This window comes from Mirounga angustirostris, unplaced genomic scaffold (assembly GCF_029215605.1).
Source record: "Mirounga angustirostris isolate CCGP_5_RB_7025 unplaced genomic scaffold, mMirAng1.0.hap1 SCAF_5, whole genome shotgun sequence".
NCBI lineage: Eukaryota > Metazoa > Chordata > Mammalia > Carnivora > Phocidae > Mirounga > Mirounga angustirostris.
The window spans coordinates 75078641-75099637 of NW_026991713.1; the positions used below are offsets into that span (position 1 = coordinate 75078641).

The window sequence follows — 20997 nt, forward strand, 5'->3', positions numbered from 1 at the left end:
TTGCCAGGCTTCTTTACCTATGGAAAGGGTTCTAATTCTTTAGACTACTATCTCTGAGCAACAGTCTGCATATCTTATCTATTTCATAAGATAGCAGAGTACCTCTACTCTATCGGGATGTCAGTCATACACTTACTGCTGTTACAGACCAACCCAAGGCACCTCAGTCAGTCTGTGCAGACCTGCATTGCATAACTACAGGGGTGCCAATTCCATCACTACTCCTCAAAGTTATGCAACACAGCAGCCCTGGAAATTACCTGTCTATAGCATGGAAAAGCAAGGATGTGAATTCAGTGACGTTCACAAGCAATGTATTTGTACAGCTAGAGAAGCATCTGACCTGGGTGTCCTTTCAGATCATCATTCTCTGCCCAGCCACCAAACCCAGTTCTTGCAATCCCTACCTTTATTCATGTGCCTCTCTAAAATTGATTGGGCATCTCCTAGGATTTTCCTGTTTGTACACAGCAAAGCCAGGGTAAAAGCTAAAGGTCAGGAGGACAATGTATGAGATTTCTCTTATTTCCCTAGATAAAACCTTCAGAGAGGCCAAAATGATCTACCAGGACTATCAGGGAAATCCTAAACTGGTTACTTGTTCTTAAGATCACATGACCATAATTCTCCCAAGTCAGACAGGGTCAATGTTTTATCTTTATTCTTGTTTTGCATCCTTCTAACTCTCACACTAGTCTTCTTTTTCTTCGTTCACTTAAAACATCTTAAAGCCCCAACTTTATTGTTCTAGACTTCAGCTGATTTTCTGCAAGTGCTTTTTTGACAAAGCATACAAATTTAGCAGCATGAAACAATATATATTTTTGACTTCAGAAAAAAAAATGGTTTCTGGGGCACCTGGGTGGGTCAGTCGGTTAAGCATCTGCCCTTGGCTCAGGTCATGATCTCAGGGTCCTGGGACGGAGCCCCACATTGGGCTCCCTGCTTAGCGGGGAGTCTGCTTCTCCCTCTCCCTTTGCCCTTGCCCCCCAACTCATGCTCTCTCTCTCTCTGAAATAAATAAAATCTTGAAAAAAAAATGGTTTCTTCTATAATACATATTGAAACATAGAAAAGGCAGATTAAGTTGTGTGACTTATGTAACTTGTTATAAAGTTACATGAATTTAAAATAAAGAACATATAGATGTATAATGCTATCATTCCTAAGAGACCAGCCCATCACCACAGAGAACAAACTTTATCAATGGCCATGAATGTCTCCAATATTACTCAAGATCGATATTCAATACATGTTTATGGGCATCATAGATCCTTATTCAGATGACCAGGCTATATACAAATGGCCTGGCCCATGCAGTTGAGCACTAGGAAATAGAATGCAATATGGGAACAATCATGACATGCTTGCAAATGGCCAGTTATTCATTTCACAGTAGATAATATCTGTTTCACATCTTTACAACAGAATTAAGTCTTACTACATTAAATTTTATCATTTTTAGAAAAATAATGGTAATCTGTGAAAATTCCCAGAGGAAGGCCTTATGGTGAAATAGAGGAGTTTCACCAAGAAAGAGCCTGCCTGCCCCCCTGCCCGCCTGCCAACAGACTTTAGCAGACTTTAATCTGACATGATTCAGGTCATGAGCCATGGACCAGGAAACTTGATCCCATTCCAGACTCATTCAGGCTCATGGATACTCTCACACATGAATTAAAGCCCCAGGAGATTGATACACAAAGCCAGAATAGACATTTATTTTACAGTATAAATTATATAACTGCCAAGAGGTCAGAGAAGGATATCAGTAGGAAAATCACATTCTCTCCTCAAAGGCAAGCTCTCCAGCAACCAGTTAGCCAGGCACCAGTTGGAGGAGCATGGAATCAAAGTCAACATGAGATTTGTCTGATTCAAATATAACTGCATCAGGGCCCAAAAACTCACTATGTCTGTCTCCACAGCACAGGCCTGTTGGCAGAACTACAGGGGCTAGGCAGGGTGCCCACCCCCTGCTCAGTGCACCCTGCCAACATCTGCTTCTCAGGTTCTCTTTGTTCTCTGCTTCCCTTTCTAAACAACCCTACCTGGGATTGTTGCAGTCTTGATAGAGTATTAAGATGTTTTTTCTTAAGATTGTAGACAAAGCTTGCTGATCTAGAGCCATTCTGTCTCTGAGATTTTTACTTCTCTAGCCCTTTAATTGTTCATGTTATTCCTTATTTCTAAGTTCCTAGCAGGCACTTCATCACCACATCTACATACTAACTGCCCACATTCACTAAGTTATTGTATACTTATGCATGTTTCTAGAAAACTTGAAAAAGCTTTTTAAAAATTATCACCATAGAGACTCTAAAGAGAGTAGACTTGAAGCAGATGTTAAAACACAAAACAAAACAAAGAAATTGAATGAGGGTGCCTGGGTGGCTCCGTTGGTTAAGCGACTGCCTTCAGCTCAGGTCATGATCTCAGAGTCCCGGGATCGAGTCCTGCATTGGGCTCCCTGCTAGGCAGGGAGTCTGCTTCTCCCTCTGGCCCTACCCCCTCTTATGCTCTCTCTTTCAATCTCTCTCAGATAGATAAAATAAAATCTTAAAAAAAAAAAAAGAAATTGAATGAGCAGTGCAGTGAACAACGAACTTGAATGATTTTAATCACAAGTCATTTAATTTTAAATAGTGTAGAAATTCTTCTTGGTAAATCTTAACTACCAAGAAGTGGGAAGTTTAGGGCGCCTGGGTGGCTCAGTTGGTTAAGCGACTGCCTTCAGCTCAGGTCATGATCCCAGGGTCCTGGGATCGAGTCCCGCATCGGGCTCCCTGCTCTGCGGGGAGCCTGCTTCTCCCTCTCCCACTCCCCCTGCTTGTGTTCCCTCTCTTGCTGTGTCTCTCTCTGTCAAATAAATAAATAAATAAATAAAATCTTTAAAAAAAAAAAAAAAGAAGTGGGAAGTTTAGCTGTCTGGTAATTAGTCAAATATCCAAAATGGTGGTTAAAGAAAACAAAAGAAACCACCACCCAACTGTCCTTTCTGTGAAATAAGAGCTGTGGATTTCAGAATTCAGGATTCTCCACCCTTGTTGCTGTGAACCGCCCAATCCAGCTTGCTCTCCAGTGCCCATCTGTCTTGGACTCTCTGCAGCGTTGGTCTTTGGTTCTCGAAATGTTTCCCGTGCTGGTTTCCATCTGCCTGCTCTCCTGGTCACATTCATAGCTCTCCTACCACACTGCAATGGCTCTCAGGACAGCCTCTTCCTCTGCCTGCCCTGAAGGACTGTGATTCCCAGGGCTCCACGCACAGCCCTTGTCCTTCTTCCTCTACTTTCATCTCATTCACTCTGTGACTTCAAGAATGACTTATATACATGAGCCAGACACATGAGATGGGTTCCTCATTATTAATTTTCTTGTTTTTTCATTAGTCAGTCCTGAGATTCGAAAGTGCATTTGCACCAGCCTACTCCATACCTCCACTCTGATGTCTCATAGTTCCCTTAAACTCTGTGTGTTCAAAACATTTTTTTTTTGTTTAGTCTCAAATTTTCTCTCCTGTGTTCTCTATTTCAGTTTATGGCCTCTCCATCCATCTGCTTTCCCAAATTGAAAATCTAGAAGCCACCACGGTTGTGAGGCATTTTGGCTAATATGTAAAAGTGACTGTGTAACTATAATTGTTAACAAAAGGTGCAAGAGAAAATTGCAAAGCTAGTTGCTAAGTAAGCCTGAGAAATGACTGTTGACTTATGCAGATGGTATAAATAGGAAGAAGAGTGGAAAGGAATAATGAATGGGTTATGAGAGACCTTTATTTGTAATTATAAATATGGAAAATTGACTATTTCCATTTTTCGCACTCAATTTTAAGTTCTAAGAGGGCAAGATCCATGCCTGTTTGCTTATCTCTATATGGCTAGCACCGGTATGGTACGCGCTCCACATATAGTAGATGCTTAGAAAACACTTGCTGGATACATTGTTGCTAACACAATTAGCTGAAAACACAACTGAGTTCTGCTTTGGTTTGTCTATCAAAATCAAAGACTCACCGAACGCCAATAGACAATATCAGCTTAATACCACCACAGAAACTAAAAATTGTCTAGTGAGACGAATAAAACTTTCTCAGAATATCTGTTGAGTCTTCAGTTCATTAATTAGAATTTTTTTTTCTCACTAAATCAAAGACCCTGATTATGATAGTGATTTTCACCTCTGCAAAACTAAACTGGCCTTGAGGGTCATTTATCATTTTAAAAGCCCCTTTTAATGATTAAACAAGTCTAGAATGTCTGATATCAAATTTCTTAGGCATCAATTGATCAGGAAGGTATGAGACAAGCAGAGAGGTCTAATCAAGATCAGGAGGAAAAAAAAAAAAGAACCAAGAGGGGGAACTTCTTTGAAAATATTCCACCCAAACACCCACCAAAGGAGAAGCTGGCTCCGTATTCTCTATGACCAAAGCTGACAACTCAGACCAGGTAAAAGGTAAATATGATATGAACAATCTATTCACAAGGATGAGTGTCTGTGTCTGTTTATGAACTATCCTGATATATAAATACACAGAAAATAGAAATCTGATATATAAATATACAGAAAATAGAAGACATTCTGGCACTTTGTCCTAAGCCTTTCTCCTTAAAGCCCTATATTTGTAGACATAATATTCACTCCAGCCTTCGATCAAACAAACAACAAACCCACTCTCCCTAGCCCCTCAGATCTAACTGATCATCAAATCCTAACAACCTGGTCCTCTAAGATCCAGCTCAAAAACCACTTTCTCTGTGTAAAGTTCTTGGCTCTTTGTGCTTCCAATGCACTCTGCAAATTATCATGTATTATAATTATTTTGGCATCTCTCTCCTCCTTCCCTCTTCTAAGACCAGGAACTACTTAAAAATTTTCAGAATCTCCTGTGTAATAAATGGGCTTAACATAGTACCTGGTAATTTAATTGGTATTCAATAAATCATTGTCTTTAAAAGAAGAAAAGAGGGGCGCCTGGGTGGCTCAGTTGGTTAAGCGACTGCCTTTGGCTCAGGTCATGATCCTGGAGTCCTGGGATCGAGTTCCACGTCCGGCTCCCTGCTCGGCAGGGAGTCTGCTTTTCCCTCTGACCCTCCCCCCTCTCGTGCTCTCTCTATCTCATTCTCTCTCTCAAATAAATAAATAAAATCTTAAAAAAAAAATAAAAATAAATTAAAAAAATAAAAGAAGAAAAGAGATTTGGGGATATAGACAAAGGATTTTGATAGCAAAAATGAATCTTTTTATCTTTCTTACTTTGTACCTCTCCATGGCCTTTTCCTTGACCATTTTTTATCTCATACGATCATTAACTTGTGTCAGAGAGCCTTCCTTGCAATTTCAAGGATGTGGAGCTATGAGCACTGTACTTGGCATTAAGGCTCCTTTCCTTCCTTGTTTCTCTCTTACTCGGTCCCTGAGCAGAAACAAAGAACAAATATGGAGTTCAACAACAAGTGCTAAAATATGCAGAAATCAAATATGCATAGCGGTACTGATTAAAACATTGACAAGAATTAAAGAATACTGCTTTCAAGAAAACTTAGGTCTCTCTTTGTCTATGTATACTACTCAACTGTCAGGAAACAACCAACTCTTTTGCTAGATAAGAGACAATGACACTTGCCCCCACCCATACTAATGCTGTTGGTATCTTTCCATTAAAAAAAATTTTTTTTAACCAATGGCCAGGTATTGGATATAAAAGAAGAAGGCTTTAAGATGACTGATAATGCAATTTGGCCTCCCTCATAGGGGAGTGGGTGCAGGTATCAGAAAGGTGAGGGAAAGAAAGTGATTCTGAGTAGTTTGGATTAATATTTAATCTTTAATTTTTATGAAAGAAATAAGAGCTTAACTTGCTATATAAAAGGTTTCAGTAGATAATAGATTTTTTTACATTGCTATGCAAGTACATAGAAATTAACCTGCCTTGATTAATGAAAACAATTACCACAAGTGGATTAATTTCACCATGTAACACCTCCTGGTGATTCTTCATTTAGCCCAGGTGAAGCCAGGGGCTATTTGAGAAAATGTTTCTTGTATCTCAGAAGGTGTATTTTGCTGGTTTAAATCATAATTTTTGTTGTTCACATCTACTACAGATTTATATCTTTGTACATTCATTTCTAGTTTAGCAAACATGTTTTTGAGTGGGAAAGGAGAATATAGAATTTTGCTAGCAAAAAAGCCATTGTACTAGTGTGATATGCTAATACTCTGGAGAGAATCATTTATGAACTCAAGCTTCTATAGGTGCAGTTCAACTACTGTGGATTCAAAGATGGTCAAAATTTATTTACACTTACAATAAGGTTAAAGAACTAATTGTGGAAGACAAAAATTATACGTAAGACCTCAGGATAGGGAAGACTTTCTTTAAGAAGACACAAAATTACATGAACAAAGGAAAAAAAAAAACCTGATAATTCAATTACATTAATTAAAGTTAGGAATTTTATCAAAGGACATCACAAAAAGAATGAAAAGACAAGGAAAAAATATTTGCAACACATATAAATGATAAAGAAAGAGGACCCAGAATATATATAAAAAACTCCTATACACCAGTATAAAAAGACAGATAATCTAATATTTTAAATGCTAAAGACTTAAATAGGCATTTCATAAAATAGGAAATTCAAACGAACATTTGAAAAGTTGAAAAGTTGTTCAATCTCTTCAGTAATCAGGAAAATGCAAATTATATAACTACAACAGGATACCATTCTACACCCACCAGTTTAGCAAAACTTTAAAATCTGACAATATCCAATAATGTGAGAATTCTCATACACCGCTGGTAGGTATATAAATCCTTCACTTTGGAAAATACGATGAGGTTGAAGATAGGCATATTCTATACCACAGAAATTACAGTCATAGAAATTCACAAACTTGTACATGGGATTATATGAGCAGAATATTCATGGCAGCACTCTTCATTATCGCCCAAAGAATGAAAGTAACCCAAAAGTCCACCAACAAGGGTGGATAAATAGGCCAATGGGGTACACAGTAATTAAATAACTACTGTTGCATGCAACAACAAGGAAAATATCACAAAAAATGTTAAACAAAACAATATGGTATGAAAGAATATATACAATATGATTCCATTCATGTAAAGTTCAAACACAGATAAAAACTAAACCACATGTAACAAAACTATAATAAAAATCAAGATAATTACTATGACAAAATTATGGATTACCTGGGGTGGGGGAGTTGCAATTGAGAAGGAGCATGAAGGGAGATTCTGGGGTGCTCACAATATTCTACTCCTTTCACTGGGTGGTGGCTACATGAAGAGTGGCTTTATATTATTTGTTTAAACTGTGCTTCCTGTTTGTGTACTTTTTCTGTAAATAATGGCATATTTCACAGCTAAAGATGTTTTTTTAAAAGGTTATACAGATGTATAAGACTAGATATTCCGGAAACTGGATGGGAGGAAACAAAGGACAAAAAAAAATATCATCAGGGCGCCTGGGTGGCTCAGTTTGTTGGGCGTCTGCCTTCAGCTCGGGTCATGATCCTGAGGTCCTTGGATTGAGCCCCACATTGGACTCCCTGCTTAGCAGGAAGCCTGCTTCTCTCTCTCTTTCTGCCCCTCACCCTGCTTGAGCTCTCTCTCTTTTGCATGTGCACACACATGCAAAAATAAAATCTTTGAAAAAAAAATATCATCAGGGCTCCTGGGTGGCTCAGTCGGTTAAGCGTCTGCCTTCGGCTCAGGTCATGATCCCAGGGTCCTGGGATCCAGCCCCGCGTCGGGCTCCCTGCTCAGCCTCTCCCTCTCCCTCTGCCTGCCGCTCTGCCTGCTTGTGCTCTCTATCTCTCGGTCAAATAAATAAATAAAATCTTTAAAAATAAATAAATAAATAAAAATTAAAAATAAAAATAAAATATCATCAGTAGAGAACATGTGCCATGAAGAAAGATAAAGCAGGATAAGGGGAGTAGGTTAAGTAGAGAGAACTATTTATAGCCCGCAAAATCAGTGTCTCCGCAGCTAAGTATGGAGTGCAAGGGCAATGCAAACTGAATGCACAACGAAATTTCAAATTGTGCCACATGCAAGATTTCATAAAGTCCATAGAAGATGGTTCCAATTACACCAAAAGGCCCTGATAGATAAGGATCTGGAAATGTTAGACTGTTAACAACTGAAGAAAATAAAAATAAAAAGGCAGTCTATATTTTAGATGCTTCGTATGAACATTTTAATAATATTTATTAAAGCCTTGAAAAAGTTAATTAAGTCTTCAAATTTAATCTGAGATCTGAGATGTGAAGTTAAGACTGTATGTCATAAATAACAATAAGCCATTCATTCTTAATTTGAAGAATTAGTTATTTTTATCAACATTTTCATATGTTTATATATTTCAAAAATGAATTCCAATCAGTCCTTTTTCTTTTCCTGACTATTTACTATGAAGTGTTGCGCCCAATTTTTAAGTGAATTGATTTTTTCTGTATGTCAGTTGTTCACAGATAACAAAGGTCCTCAAAATGGATTAAATTTTAAGCCTTCACACTCACAACTTTTCTGTTCAATATATTAGAATATTACAATTCCACATGGTTCAACCTATCATTTTTGATCTAAAAAAAGGCAGTTTCATATAATTTGCCCTAACATGTGACCCCCGCTGTCTAAGTTATGTCCTATTTATGGCACAATCCCGCCTCCCAGTGCTTGAAGAGCTGGCCATTATGCAGAAATGTGTGTTTTTCACTGTAAGTTTCCCCTCTATTTAAAAGCAATCGACTATCTCCTGTTCAGCAAAATCAGAAACACTGATGAGGTTTATACCTTTTTTTAAAACTAGACTATGATTTAGCTCATACATTCAACAAACATTTTTTTGATCATATACCATGTGCTAGCGCCTAGGGAGGGACAAAAACAAGCAAGACAAGGATCACGGACTTGTGAAGCTCACAGGTAACAGGAGAAAAAAAAGGTTAGAAAACCAACAGGTACAAGATACTATGGTAAGTGTTACTGAAGTTTGTCCAAAGGTGGAGACATCTAAATCAGATTTCTCATTGGGCACTACAAATACAGTATTTTGTTTTGAGATATTATTTCATACATTTTTTAAGCTATAACAAAAACACAACAAATTGGTCAAAAGCAGATATCAGGACAAAATAAATCAAAAATATAAATTCTGAATAAGCTACAGATGAGATAATAAGGTCTTGAATAATTCCATTTTCTTAATTTTAAGTTGGAATCTTATAAAACAGGAGTGTAAGATCAAAACGGTGTCTTATTTGAATTATAAATCCTCACTTTAAAACAGCAGATGGAGCGCCTTCTGTTCACAGATGGAAAGCCAAGGGCTCAGAAAAGGTAACCACTTGGCCAAAGGCAAAGAAGCAAAACACAGAACCAAGGTTCTGAACTTTTATCCCTCCAAAGGTAAGAGACTTTGAATTTCAGATACTTTTACAGAAATAGAAGGTAACTAGTGTAAACTTCTCTAATGTGTTTTCCTTTCTGAATCAAGGAAACATATACATTCAAAGGAAGATTTTCAATGACATTGAAAAATTTTGAGTTTCCCGTCTGTGAATTTAAGTCAGTACATTTCTTCTGCTATATAGCATGTTGTTGATGTGGTTATAAACATCCTTTTTTTTTTTCAAATGCCAAAACTATACATACTCAAGCATGTAACCCTGTAAGAATGAGGAAATATATGTAAAATTCTGTTCATTCAAAGAAACTAGTACCCAACATTTTGCTTTTTATTTGTAGATCTGGTTCTTATAACACTGAATCAAAGAAACAGTCTGCTTAGAAAATAAAGATCCTCTCAAACTATGGCACTTCTTTCAGTGGAAGCACTGACATGCAGTTTGATAAGAAGGCGAGGGACACACACCAAAAACAACCTGACAGAAGAGGAATTTTAAATGGTTAAACAACATGAAAGAAAGTTGTTCACCCTTATTAATAATTTAAAAATTCAAAACACTGGGGCACTTGTGGCTCAGTCAGTTAGGCATCTGCCTTCAGTTCAGGTCATGATCTCAGGGTCCTGGGATCAGCCCCATGTGGGCTCCCTACTCAGCGAGGAGCCTGCTTCTCCCTCTCTCTGCCCCTCCCCCTGCTCATGCTCTCTCTCTCTGGCAAATAAATAAAATAAAGTATTTTTTAAAATTAAATAAATAAATAATAATTAAATAATTAAAAATAAATAAAATAAAAATTCAAAACACTATGTATGGCAAGCATGTTTTAGCTATCCAGTAAGTAGGGATTTGGGGGAAAGAAGGCATAGATTTCTGTTTCCTTTGTGTACAGGTCAATAACACATGTGACCACAATTCCAGCATTTTTCATAAGTTATATTTTTAATCACATGTTTGTTCCTATTAATATATCTCAGAGCAATAACAGACTTCAAAAGGTCATGCCTGAGAAGATTTCCGACAAGAAATGAAAGCACCGTGAAATGCTTCTTGGAAAACTGAGGGCCATTTTGACTTGATTTACCAGACATTTCATGGTGAAATTATGCATCTTACCAATGCAATAATATTATTTCTACCCTTAAACTAAATATTCAAACTTTATATGATCATTCTTGGAGCTGCTTTGTACGCAGCCATGTAGTCAGAACTGAGAGCTTATGAATGAGGTTATAAGTTTTCATAAAGAAGTAACAGCATCGGGACACCTGGGTGGCTCAGTCAGCTAAGCCACTGCCTTCGGCTCAGGTCATGATCTTGGGATCCTGGAATGGAGCCCCGCGACCAGCTCCACACTCAGCAGGGAGTCTGCTTCTCCCTCTTCCTCTGCCCCTCTCCCCTTGCTCGTGCTCTCTCTTGCTCACTCGCTCACTCTTTCAAATAAATAAATAAAATCTTTGGGGCACATGGGTGGCTCATTCAGTTAGGTGTCTGCCTTTGGCTCGGGTCATGGTCTCGGGGTCCTGGGACCGAGCCCGGTGTCGGGCTCCCTGCTCAGTGGGGACTCTGCTTGTACCTCTCCCTCTGCCCCCTGCTTGTGCTCTCGCTCTCTCTCTCAAATGGATAAATAAAATCTTTTTTTAAGAAATCTTAAAAAAAAAAAAAGTAACAGCATCATATCATAGCATATTTGCTGATGAACTTCCCACTTATGTCTCCCCATTTTACCTCTTTCCTTGAGTCTATTCTTTTTCACTGAGCTATTCAGTCCAAATAGACTACAGGCAAGGATACATAGCAAAAGTAGAGGCAATAATAGAGGAATAATGGTCTGTATGTTGCAATAAGGAAGAAAAAAATATATGCTGTTGTCTCTGGATTCTTAGGTTTATAGGATATGGGAGAGAATGAGCAAAATCTTCTACAAAGGGCTGCAGGAGAAGACAAGTAAGGCCAAGAAGAAGAGATGGAAAGAATATTCCAGGAAGAGATTAAGGTACAAGAAAGTCTGCCTGACACAGGCAACAACCTCTTTGACCTCAGCCGAAGCAACTTCTTCCTAGAAACATCGCCAAAGGCAAGGGAAGCAAGGGCAAAAATGAACTATTGGGACTTCATCAAGATAAAAAGCTTTTGCAAAGCAAAGGAAACAGTTAACAAAACCAAAAGACAACCGACAGAATGGGAGAAGATATTTGCAAATGACATATCAGATAAAGGGCTAGTATCCAAAATCTATAAAGAACTCATCAAACTCAACACCCAAAGAACAAAGAATCCAATTAAGAAATGGGCAGAAGACATGAACAGACATTTTTCCAAAGAAGACATCCAAATGGCCAACAGACACATGAAAAAGTGCTCAATATCGCTCGGCATCAGGGAAATCCAAATCAAAACCTCAATGAGATATCACCTCACACCAGTCAGAATGGCTAAAGTTAACAAGTCAGGAAACGACAGATGTTGGCGGGGATGCGGAGAAAGGGGAACCCTCCTACACTGTTGGTGGGAATGCAAACTGGTGCAGCCACTCTGGAAAACTGTATGGAGGTTCCTCAAAAAGTTGAAAATAGAGCTACCATATGATCCAGCAATTGCACTACTGGGTATTTACCCCAAAGATACAAAAGTAGGGATCCGAAGGGGTACGTGCACCCCGATGTTTATAGCAGCAATGTCCACAATAGCCAAACTGTGGAAAGAGCCAAGATGTCCATCGACAGATGAATGGATAAAGAAGATGTGGTATATATATACAATGGAATATTATGCAGCCATCAAAAGGAATGAGATCTTGCCATTTGCAACGACGTGGATGGAACTGGAGGGTATTATGTTGAGTGAAATAAGTCAAACAAAGAAAGACATGTATCATATGATCTCACTGATATGAGGAATTCTTAATCGCAGGAAACAAACTGAGTGTTGTTGGAGTAGGGGGTGGGGTGGGAGGTGATGGGGGGACTGGGTGATAGACACTGGGGAGTGTATGTGCTCTGGTAAGCGCTGTGAATTGTGCAAGACTGTTGAATCTCAGATCTGTACCTCTGAAACAAATAATGCAATATATGTTAAGAAAAAAAAAAAAAAAAGAAGAAGAAGAAGAAGGTAGCGGGAGGGGAAGAATGAAGCGGGGGAAATCGGAGGGGTAGACGAACCATGAGAGACAATGGACTCTGAAAAACAAACAGGGTTCTAGAGGGGAGGGGGTGGGAGGATGGGTTAGCCTGGTGGTGGGTATTTAGGAGGGCACATTCTGCATGGAGCACTGGGTGTTGTGCACAAACAATGAATCATGGAACACTTCATCTAAAACTAATGTTGTAATGTAAGGGGATTAACATAAGAATAAAAAAATTAAAAAAAAAAAAAAAAAGAAAGTCTGCCTGCTATGGAGAAGGATAGCGGACAGTAAGTAAGCAGGTGGGGTCTAGGAAGTGTGCAGAATAAGAGAACTGGTGAGCAGAAAGAGGCTTGGTTGAAGGAGGAAACACAAGGCTTTAAGAAGGTACGAATAAGAGAAAAAATTAATAAAGGATATTCAAATCCAATTATAACAGTCTCATTTATAGCCTTTCTTTTATTAGACCACAATGAGAGGCGTGTAAAGATGCTATATTCTTGACTTTTAGGCATTTTTTAAATATTACATCTTTATAAAGTTTCTGGGCCATCTTAAAAAAAAAAATTCATCTTTGCCAGAACAGGAAGGAAGCCAGTGAACCAAGTAACTCATTGTGAATATAATTATAAACACTTAGCATTGTTTTGAACACGAGAAAAAGAAGAGCTTTCATTTAACAGTTTTTCATAATCTGGAGAAATAATCCATCCACCATTTATTTTCAGGGAAACATGATGCTGCTTGGAAGAAGCCCAGAGGATCCTGCTGTTAAATCAAGACCCATGCAGGAAAAAAAATTACCCACTCCACAATAACATGGCATGTAACACAAAGGCAGTGGTACTTATCCAGCAGGGAAGGGCCCCTTCAATACAGGGATTCCCACCGGCTGACTTAATTACAGTGCAGCAAGGCAATCCACTACAAAGAGTGCAACCCAAAGGAGGACTGCTAAGATCTGTCCAAAGTACTGGGACAGATGGTTCTGCTGCTTTTCATCTGGTAGGAGACCTTCTAGAAAAATCTGAAAATGGATACATGCCAACAAGTTTTCCACTACTGATATTTTTTTTAAAGTCTACCATATGCTACTATAAAAATAATCCTTAACTTCAGAATCAATCAGCAAGTATTTACTGAGCCATGACTGGATGTAAAGGGATAGGAAAAGGTCTAAAGCAGTTTACTATCTAGTTTAGGGACATGGATTAAACTCTGATTTAATTTAAGAATTTTAATTTTTTTTTCATCATGCTGCACACAAAAAGAAAAAAGAGAGGCCATAAAAGCACTGCCTTAAAATTTTTGAGATTACAACAAACACAAATTCACAGAAACAGCATGGGTCTACATTAGAAAATATGGCGTTAACCATGGATGGTGCAGTAAAACCTAATTCAGCAACAAAGGTAACACTGTTGTTAAAAGCAGTTACCTTAACAACCACAGGGCATATGAAAGATTAGCTCCCTCAGTTATGAAGTTGTCATGCAGTTTCTAGATAAGACCACTGAGTAATTCTCTTGTAAAAAGTTTTCAAGAAAATGGAAATTGAACTACAAACTTACTAAAGAAAGACCAAGTTATTACTGTAAAATACTGTTTTATGAAATTAATGCACATGCAGCTTTCTTGCATGCAGCAAATTCTACCTTCCTGGTAACTTTAAAGTCTATGAATTAATAAAATCACAAAATTCTTCATTCTTACATGTGAATGTACAATAATGCCATGTAAGAAATTTACAGTTAATTTACAATTTCCATAGCATGTATATACACATAAATATGCACACATACTCATATTTAATACTCATAACAACTTTATGAACTTGAAGAAAACACAGCTCAATGAGTTTGAATAAACATATGTAAAGCACTTGGAGAACTGCTTGACAAATAACCAGCACTATGTAAATCCAAGCTATTATCCCTACCATAACAGTATTATATTATTGTTGTTGCTAATATTATTATTTAAGAATGCAAGTTTTGAAGTCACACCACCTGATTCAAATTTTGGTTCCATCACAAGTTAATCTATCTGTGCCCTAATTTTCTCACTCATATAATGCAATAATAATAAAAATATATACTTCATAGGCTATTGAGAGTATTAAAATAAGTATTAAGTATTTAGCACAATACTTAGTGTTTGGTAGATGGCAAACACAATTGAGTAACTTTTACAGTTTAAATGTATGGCCTTGGTCTCCTAGGCAGCAAATAGGGGATGTGAATTAAAAACTCAGGTCTCCTGATAAAGTTTAGAGCACCTTCTATAGCCACACTGCTAGAAAACATAGAGGCCATTTAATTGAATAGATACAATTAAGTATTATTTATGATACAGTAGCAAAAAGTAACATTGGTCACACTGTGCATTGGGTGACACTAAGTACCAAAGGCTTCATAGTAGATAACATAATCAGGTCAGACACCCCAGTAGGACAAACACAACCAAACAGGCTAACTAGCTTGTTCTCTTTCCTTCTGCTATGACTTTTTCCTTTTTGAAAAATATAGAGAAAGTATATATCTAAGCAATGAATCACTACAGTAAATATTTGAAAGTATTACTTCAGGTCCCCAAAGCAAAATAACTTGTTAATAAGCTAACCAACTTTAAAATACTAAGTATTCAATGAAAATCAGAGTCTTGATAAACCAAAACAGTGCTCGAGCTCCAGATATCAATGGCTATGTCTGGAGCCATAAGCAAAGCTGATAATAAAGCTTCTCAATAAGGAACTGGGGTATGTTTAACCACGTGCTTATTTTCTTAAGAATGTGGTCCAAGTCAATACAGCTGGACATTCTTCTGGAGAGATTAGGATTCACAGCAAGTTTAGGAGCCTGAGGGTCTGGAGGAAGAGGGAGGGGGATGTGAAGCAAGGGAAGGCAGGAGGTGACCAGTTATTCCTTTTTCTCTATTCTCTTTTCCTCCACTCTCAAAATTCACTCATAAATTCATTTATTCATCAAAATGTCAAGGTCAGTGCTTGGTGATATAAAGTTGAATAAGACACAAAGAATCTAGTAGAGAAAACAAACAAAAATCAATGGTTACAGAACAGGGGAACATTACAGTTACCTTACGTTTTACAGGACAACACAGACATCAGCTAACCAGAAGTTATACTTTGGGCAAAGTTATAGGCCAGGTGCTCCTGTATATACTATCTCATTTGAAAATAAGTATCAGTCCTATTTATTGTTCCTATTCAGTAGCTGAAGAAATGGAGGCTTCAAGATGTAAGAAGTAGAACTCAGAATGAAATTGGGGCCCTCTTAATCCAAGTCCAGGGCTCTCTGTAAGGCACCATAATGCTTCTCCACATCCTCTACTTTCTCATTCTTGACTTGCCTTTCTCCTTTATTTTTTTCCCTAGAAGGGCAAGAGAGTGTCAGCATCTGGATCAGAAGTCAAAACTCTAATGTCAATAGGGAAGTGGCAGATGGTGTAAATGAGGAAAATAGACAGTAAGAGGATATAGATGAGATGGTGGGGACTGTGGCTAATTGGGGGTTCATGCCCTTTCTGAAGGAGACTCACTTAGCTCTGATGTCATGCAGAATGTGGACCCAGGGCTTTGTAAAATCTTCCAATTTTTTGAGAGAGGTCTGAAATCCAGTCTTTTTATATAACTCTCATTTTTTTTAAAGAAGCTCCCTAAATCAAATGTTTCCTAATCACTGGGCTGAATTCTGCCTATGGGATAGCAGTTTGCAATCTCTGCTCTAGATGACAGGTGGTCAATCTGACTGGTATTGTTTTCCATCACTGTGGTATTTCACCCCTAGAGTTGAACAACCAAGCAGTCATCACAAAGCAAACCACAGGACTGGTGCAACTGTTGTTATCAGGATTTTATTCTAATTCTGCAGTATGAATGGGACAGGCACATTTACTGACAGAATCACAGTTATGAAAACAACTTAGACATCATCTGTTCCAAAGTCCATCAAGTGCCTGCCTCACTTCCTGGACATCCCTTAGCAAGTAGCTTTTTGGCTTTTGCTTAAACATCTCCATTAGCCAACAGGGAAGCCTCTCTCCTCGGAAGGCCTGCTAATTTTCACTCTGCTCTTAGTCTTACCCATATGGAAAGTCCTTCTTCATATTAAGTTGAGCTCTGTATCCTTGCATCTGCCACCTATTTGTTCCTGGATCATTATACGTAGAGCACGATATTCCAGGAGTGGATGACTCACACTTGTCATCACGCCTGGACCTGCCTCCCTCGCCCCTTGGGACTATGGAATGATCTAGCAATGCAAGTAAGTCAACAAAGATCCACAGAAAGATCCACAGAAAGAGGGCTGTTCTTTCTACCAGTCATGTTTTTCTTACTTTAATTCCAGTTTAAGGATGCATTTATGCCCTAATCTCCGTGTTCCTAATCTAGAATACACACATTGCGTCTTATAAATAACTTTTTTAACTCTTTAGTTTTAAAAATACATCCATTTTAGGGGCACCTGGGTGGCTCAGATGGTTAAACATCTGCTTTCAGCTCAGGTCATGATTCCAGGGTCCTGGGATTGAGCCCTGCATCGGGCTCCCTGCTTGGCAGGGAGCCTGCTTCTCCCTCTCCCTCTGCTGTTCCCCCTGCTTGTGCTCTCTCACTCACTCTATCAAATAAATAAATAAAATCTTTTAAAAAAAATACATCCATTTTAATAACCAGATGAGGTTGTCTTCATAGAACATTAAAAGAGTGTTTGATTTCATAGGAAGAAATTTCATAGGAAGAAAATGACTTAACAGTTTAGCTTTTAAATGAAAACTAAGAAATATGGCTATACACCCAATGTGTATCATGAAATGTAGCCAACTTAAGTCCAGTAAATTACATCATAGAGCATAATAACTATAGGACGATGCTTGTTTATCTGTCAAAGTCATGAATCCTTTCCAAATGTTAAATGCTTTTGGCAGACATATTTTAAAATTCTTTTTTAGGGGCGCCTGGGTGGCTCAGTCAGTTAAGCGGCTGCCTTCAGCTTGGGTCATGGTCCTGGGGTCCTGGGATCGAGCCCCACGTCCTGCTCCCTGCTTGGCGGAGAGCCTGCTTCTCCCTCTCCCTCTGTCTACCACTCTGCCTACTTGTGCTCTCTATCTCTCTGTCAAATAAATAAATAAAATCTTTAAAAAAAAATAAAATTCTTTTTTAGGGGCACCTGGGTGGCTCAGTCATTAAACGTCTGCCTTCAGCTCAGGTCATAGTCCCAGAGTCCTGTGATCGAGCCCTGCGTCAGGCTCCCTGCTCGGCGGGAAGCCTGCTTCTCCCTCTCCCGCTCCCCCTGCTTGTGTTCCTGCTCTTGCTGTGTCTCTGTCAAATAAGTAAATAAAATCTTAAAAAAATAAATAATAAAATTATTTTTTAAACAGAACATCAAAATTGGGTGGTGCCTGGGTGGCGCAGTCTGTTAGCACCCAACTCTTGTTTTGGCCCAGGTCATGATTTCAGGGTCATTAGATTGAGCCCTGGTGGGGCTCTGTGCTCAGCGTGGAGTCTGCTTAAGACTTTCTCTCCCTCTCCCCCACTCCCCCATGCGTGTGTGTTCACGTCCGTTCTCTGTTTCTCAGATACATAAATCCTTAAAAAAAAAAAAAAAAGAACATTGGGGCACCTGGGTGGCTCAGTTGTTTAAGTATCTGTCTGCTTTCGGCTCAGGTAATGATATCAGGGTCCTGGTATTGAGCCTGCAGAGAGCCTGCTTCTCCCTCTCCCTCTGCCTGCCACTCCCCCTGCTTGTGCGCTCTCTCTCTCTGTCAAATAAATAACTAAAATCTTTTTAAAAATTAAAATAAAAAGAACATCAAAACTGGGGTCCATAAGAATTTGAAAATTCAAATAAATATGGAGTATTTCATCTCCTAAATGGAATTGTGAAATGTTATCCTATTCCTTCATTTTCCTATCTCCTTATCATATGATTTCTTTACATTATTCTTAACTTCTTATTTTAAGAAACCCCCAAACCAGGAGCCATCCTAATTTCTCTTTCTTTTGCTCTCACATTCAATTAATTAGCGAATCCTTCAGCATCCGGCATTAGATCATCCCCTCCCCCAAGGAGATTCTCCCCAGTCCAAGCCAGCACCATCTAATACGGGAACCGGAGTCACAGCCCTCCTCACTTATCTATCTCATTCTGTCCACACTCTGTAAGGCGAAGAGCCAGAGTGATCTTTTTAAAACATTTATCAGATCACATCACTCCAGTGGCTGCCCATTATGCTTAAAATAAAATGCAGATTTCTTGCCAGGGCTCAAGGACCTGGTTGCTGTCCACCTCTCTATCCTCCTTTCTAACATCTCCACCCCCAACTCCCTCGCTCCAGCTTTCAGAGATTCTCAGTTGGGGGGCAGGACTGGCACCCTGCAGGGGGAGAAGCAGTGTTCAAAATGGGTGAGAATGTTTCTTGTTTTGTGTCTCTTTTCTTTTTATTTATTCATTCTTTAAATGGAGATACAACTGACAAATAACCATGTATTCGTTTTAGGTGTACCACACAATGAGCTGGTATATGTATATACTGCAAAATGATTACCACAATAAATTTAGTTAACATCCATCACTGCACATAGTTATAATTTTTCTTGTGATGAGAACTTTTAAGATCTGCTCTCTTACCAAGTTTTAAATATGCAATACAGGACTGTTAACTCTAGTCACCATGGTGTACAGTTCTACACTATGAAGGATCACAGTACCCACATGCCAGGAATACCCATGCCATTTTCACAAACACCAAGCTCGGTCCCACCTCAGGGTCTTTGCATTTGCAGTTACTTTCAGCCCAGGACACTGTGAAATCTTTCCTGGCTTGCTCCTTCTCTCCACTTGGGATGTCATCTCCTTTGAACATGGACCAGCCCTCGTTTTTAAAATAGCCTCCCCTACCAGCATCCCTGCCAGTGTTATTATTTTTTTACCCTGCTTTATTTACTTTTTAGCACACATCACTATGCCAAAATTTTTTATTTATTTGCTTACTCTTTTATTGCTTTTCTCCCCCACTGGTGTGTCAACCCCTTCAAGGAATTTGTACCCCCAGCACCTAACAAGGCCTGGGATAGAGCAGTTGCTCAAGAATCATCTGTGAGATTAATAAATACCTATAATAACTTTTCTTATTTAGGATTAGGAAAGAATAAAACTTGATTTTGATGTACAGTGTCTCCTACCCATCATTCCACAGCACAGAGAGGTTAACGGTAAATTTTAAATGTTCTGAGTCACCACTTAACTCTTTCAGAGAATGTGAAAGAGGGTTTTTTGTTTTTATGAGCACCATATTTCTGTAAACCTCACCATAAATGTGTCACTTCTTCTGGCTAACATGGTCAGTACAGCGAGGGTAGAAGTGCTTCCAAGAGCAAAAGTAAACACAGGTGACGGTAGTCCCCTTTACTTTGACTGGAGCATCTCCTGAATCCACCAGAGGAGAGAATGAGAATTACCTTTTGTCAAAAATGCTCACAAAACATATTTTCAAGACCAAGAAGAGCTGAAAAAATAATACAATGTTAAAAAATTATTTTTCAAACACACTTTGAGAGTGCTAATTCTAAAGTTTCAAACCAGGTCTATGAAATGGGCTAACGGAGAAGGGATAAGTGGGGATATGTAGGATTACATTTAGATTTTATAATATGAATTTATGAAATGTATAAAAGCATTATTTATTTCAACATATGGAAGTTTGTTAAAGAAGAAAGTATAATTTGATTCCTTTCATGTTCCACACATATATGACTTATACTTGGACAGAGTCTAGATTAGATACTAAATGCTAAGTGCTTTTCTTTGATGAGTGATATTGGGGGTCTAGTATACAATGACCTATGATTTGTGTGAGATTGTTGGGCCCAAGTACTGTGTGCATTTCATATCATAATATAGGCTACCAGATGCCATTCTCAAAACTCACAGCAATTCACTCTCCAAGAAGCAACGTATAAGAATGCTCACACTGGGGTGCCTGGGTGGCTCAGTCGGTTGAGCGTCTGCCTTCAGCCTGGGTCATGATCCCAGGTCCTGGCTGGAAGCCTGCTTCTCCCTCTTCTCCCCGCTCATGCTGTCTTTCACTGTCTCTCTTTCTCAAATAAATAAAATTAAATTTAAAAAAATAATAAAGAATGCTCACACTTCCACACACTTTCCAACACTGCATATTATCAATATTTTCACTTTTTGTAAGTTGATGAAAAAGTAAAAACTATTATTTATTTGCATTCACTGACTACTAAGATTGTGCATCTTTTCAGATGTTATTATTTGCAAATCCTCCTCTATTTAGTCTTTGCCCTTTTTTTCTACTCTATTATTGTTTTCAGTCAACCTGTAGGAGCTGTACTTTAGGGATAACAGTCTTTGTAAGTCATCCATGCTGCATTATTTTTCCAGTCTGTTGCTTCTTTT

The 20997-nt window shown here is 38.5% G+C and overlaps 1 protein-coding gene across 17 annotated transcripts in view; it reads right to left on the reverse strand.

Annotated features, from left to right (window-relative positions):
• Positions 1 to 20997, reverse strand: part of BICD1 (BICD cargo adaptor 1) — a 220266-nt gene that overhangs the window by 181179 nt on the left and 18090 nt on the right. The gene's annotated exons all lie outside the window — the stretch shown is intronic.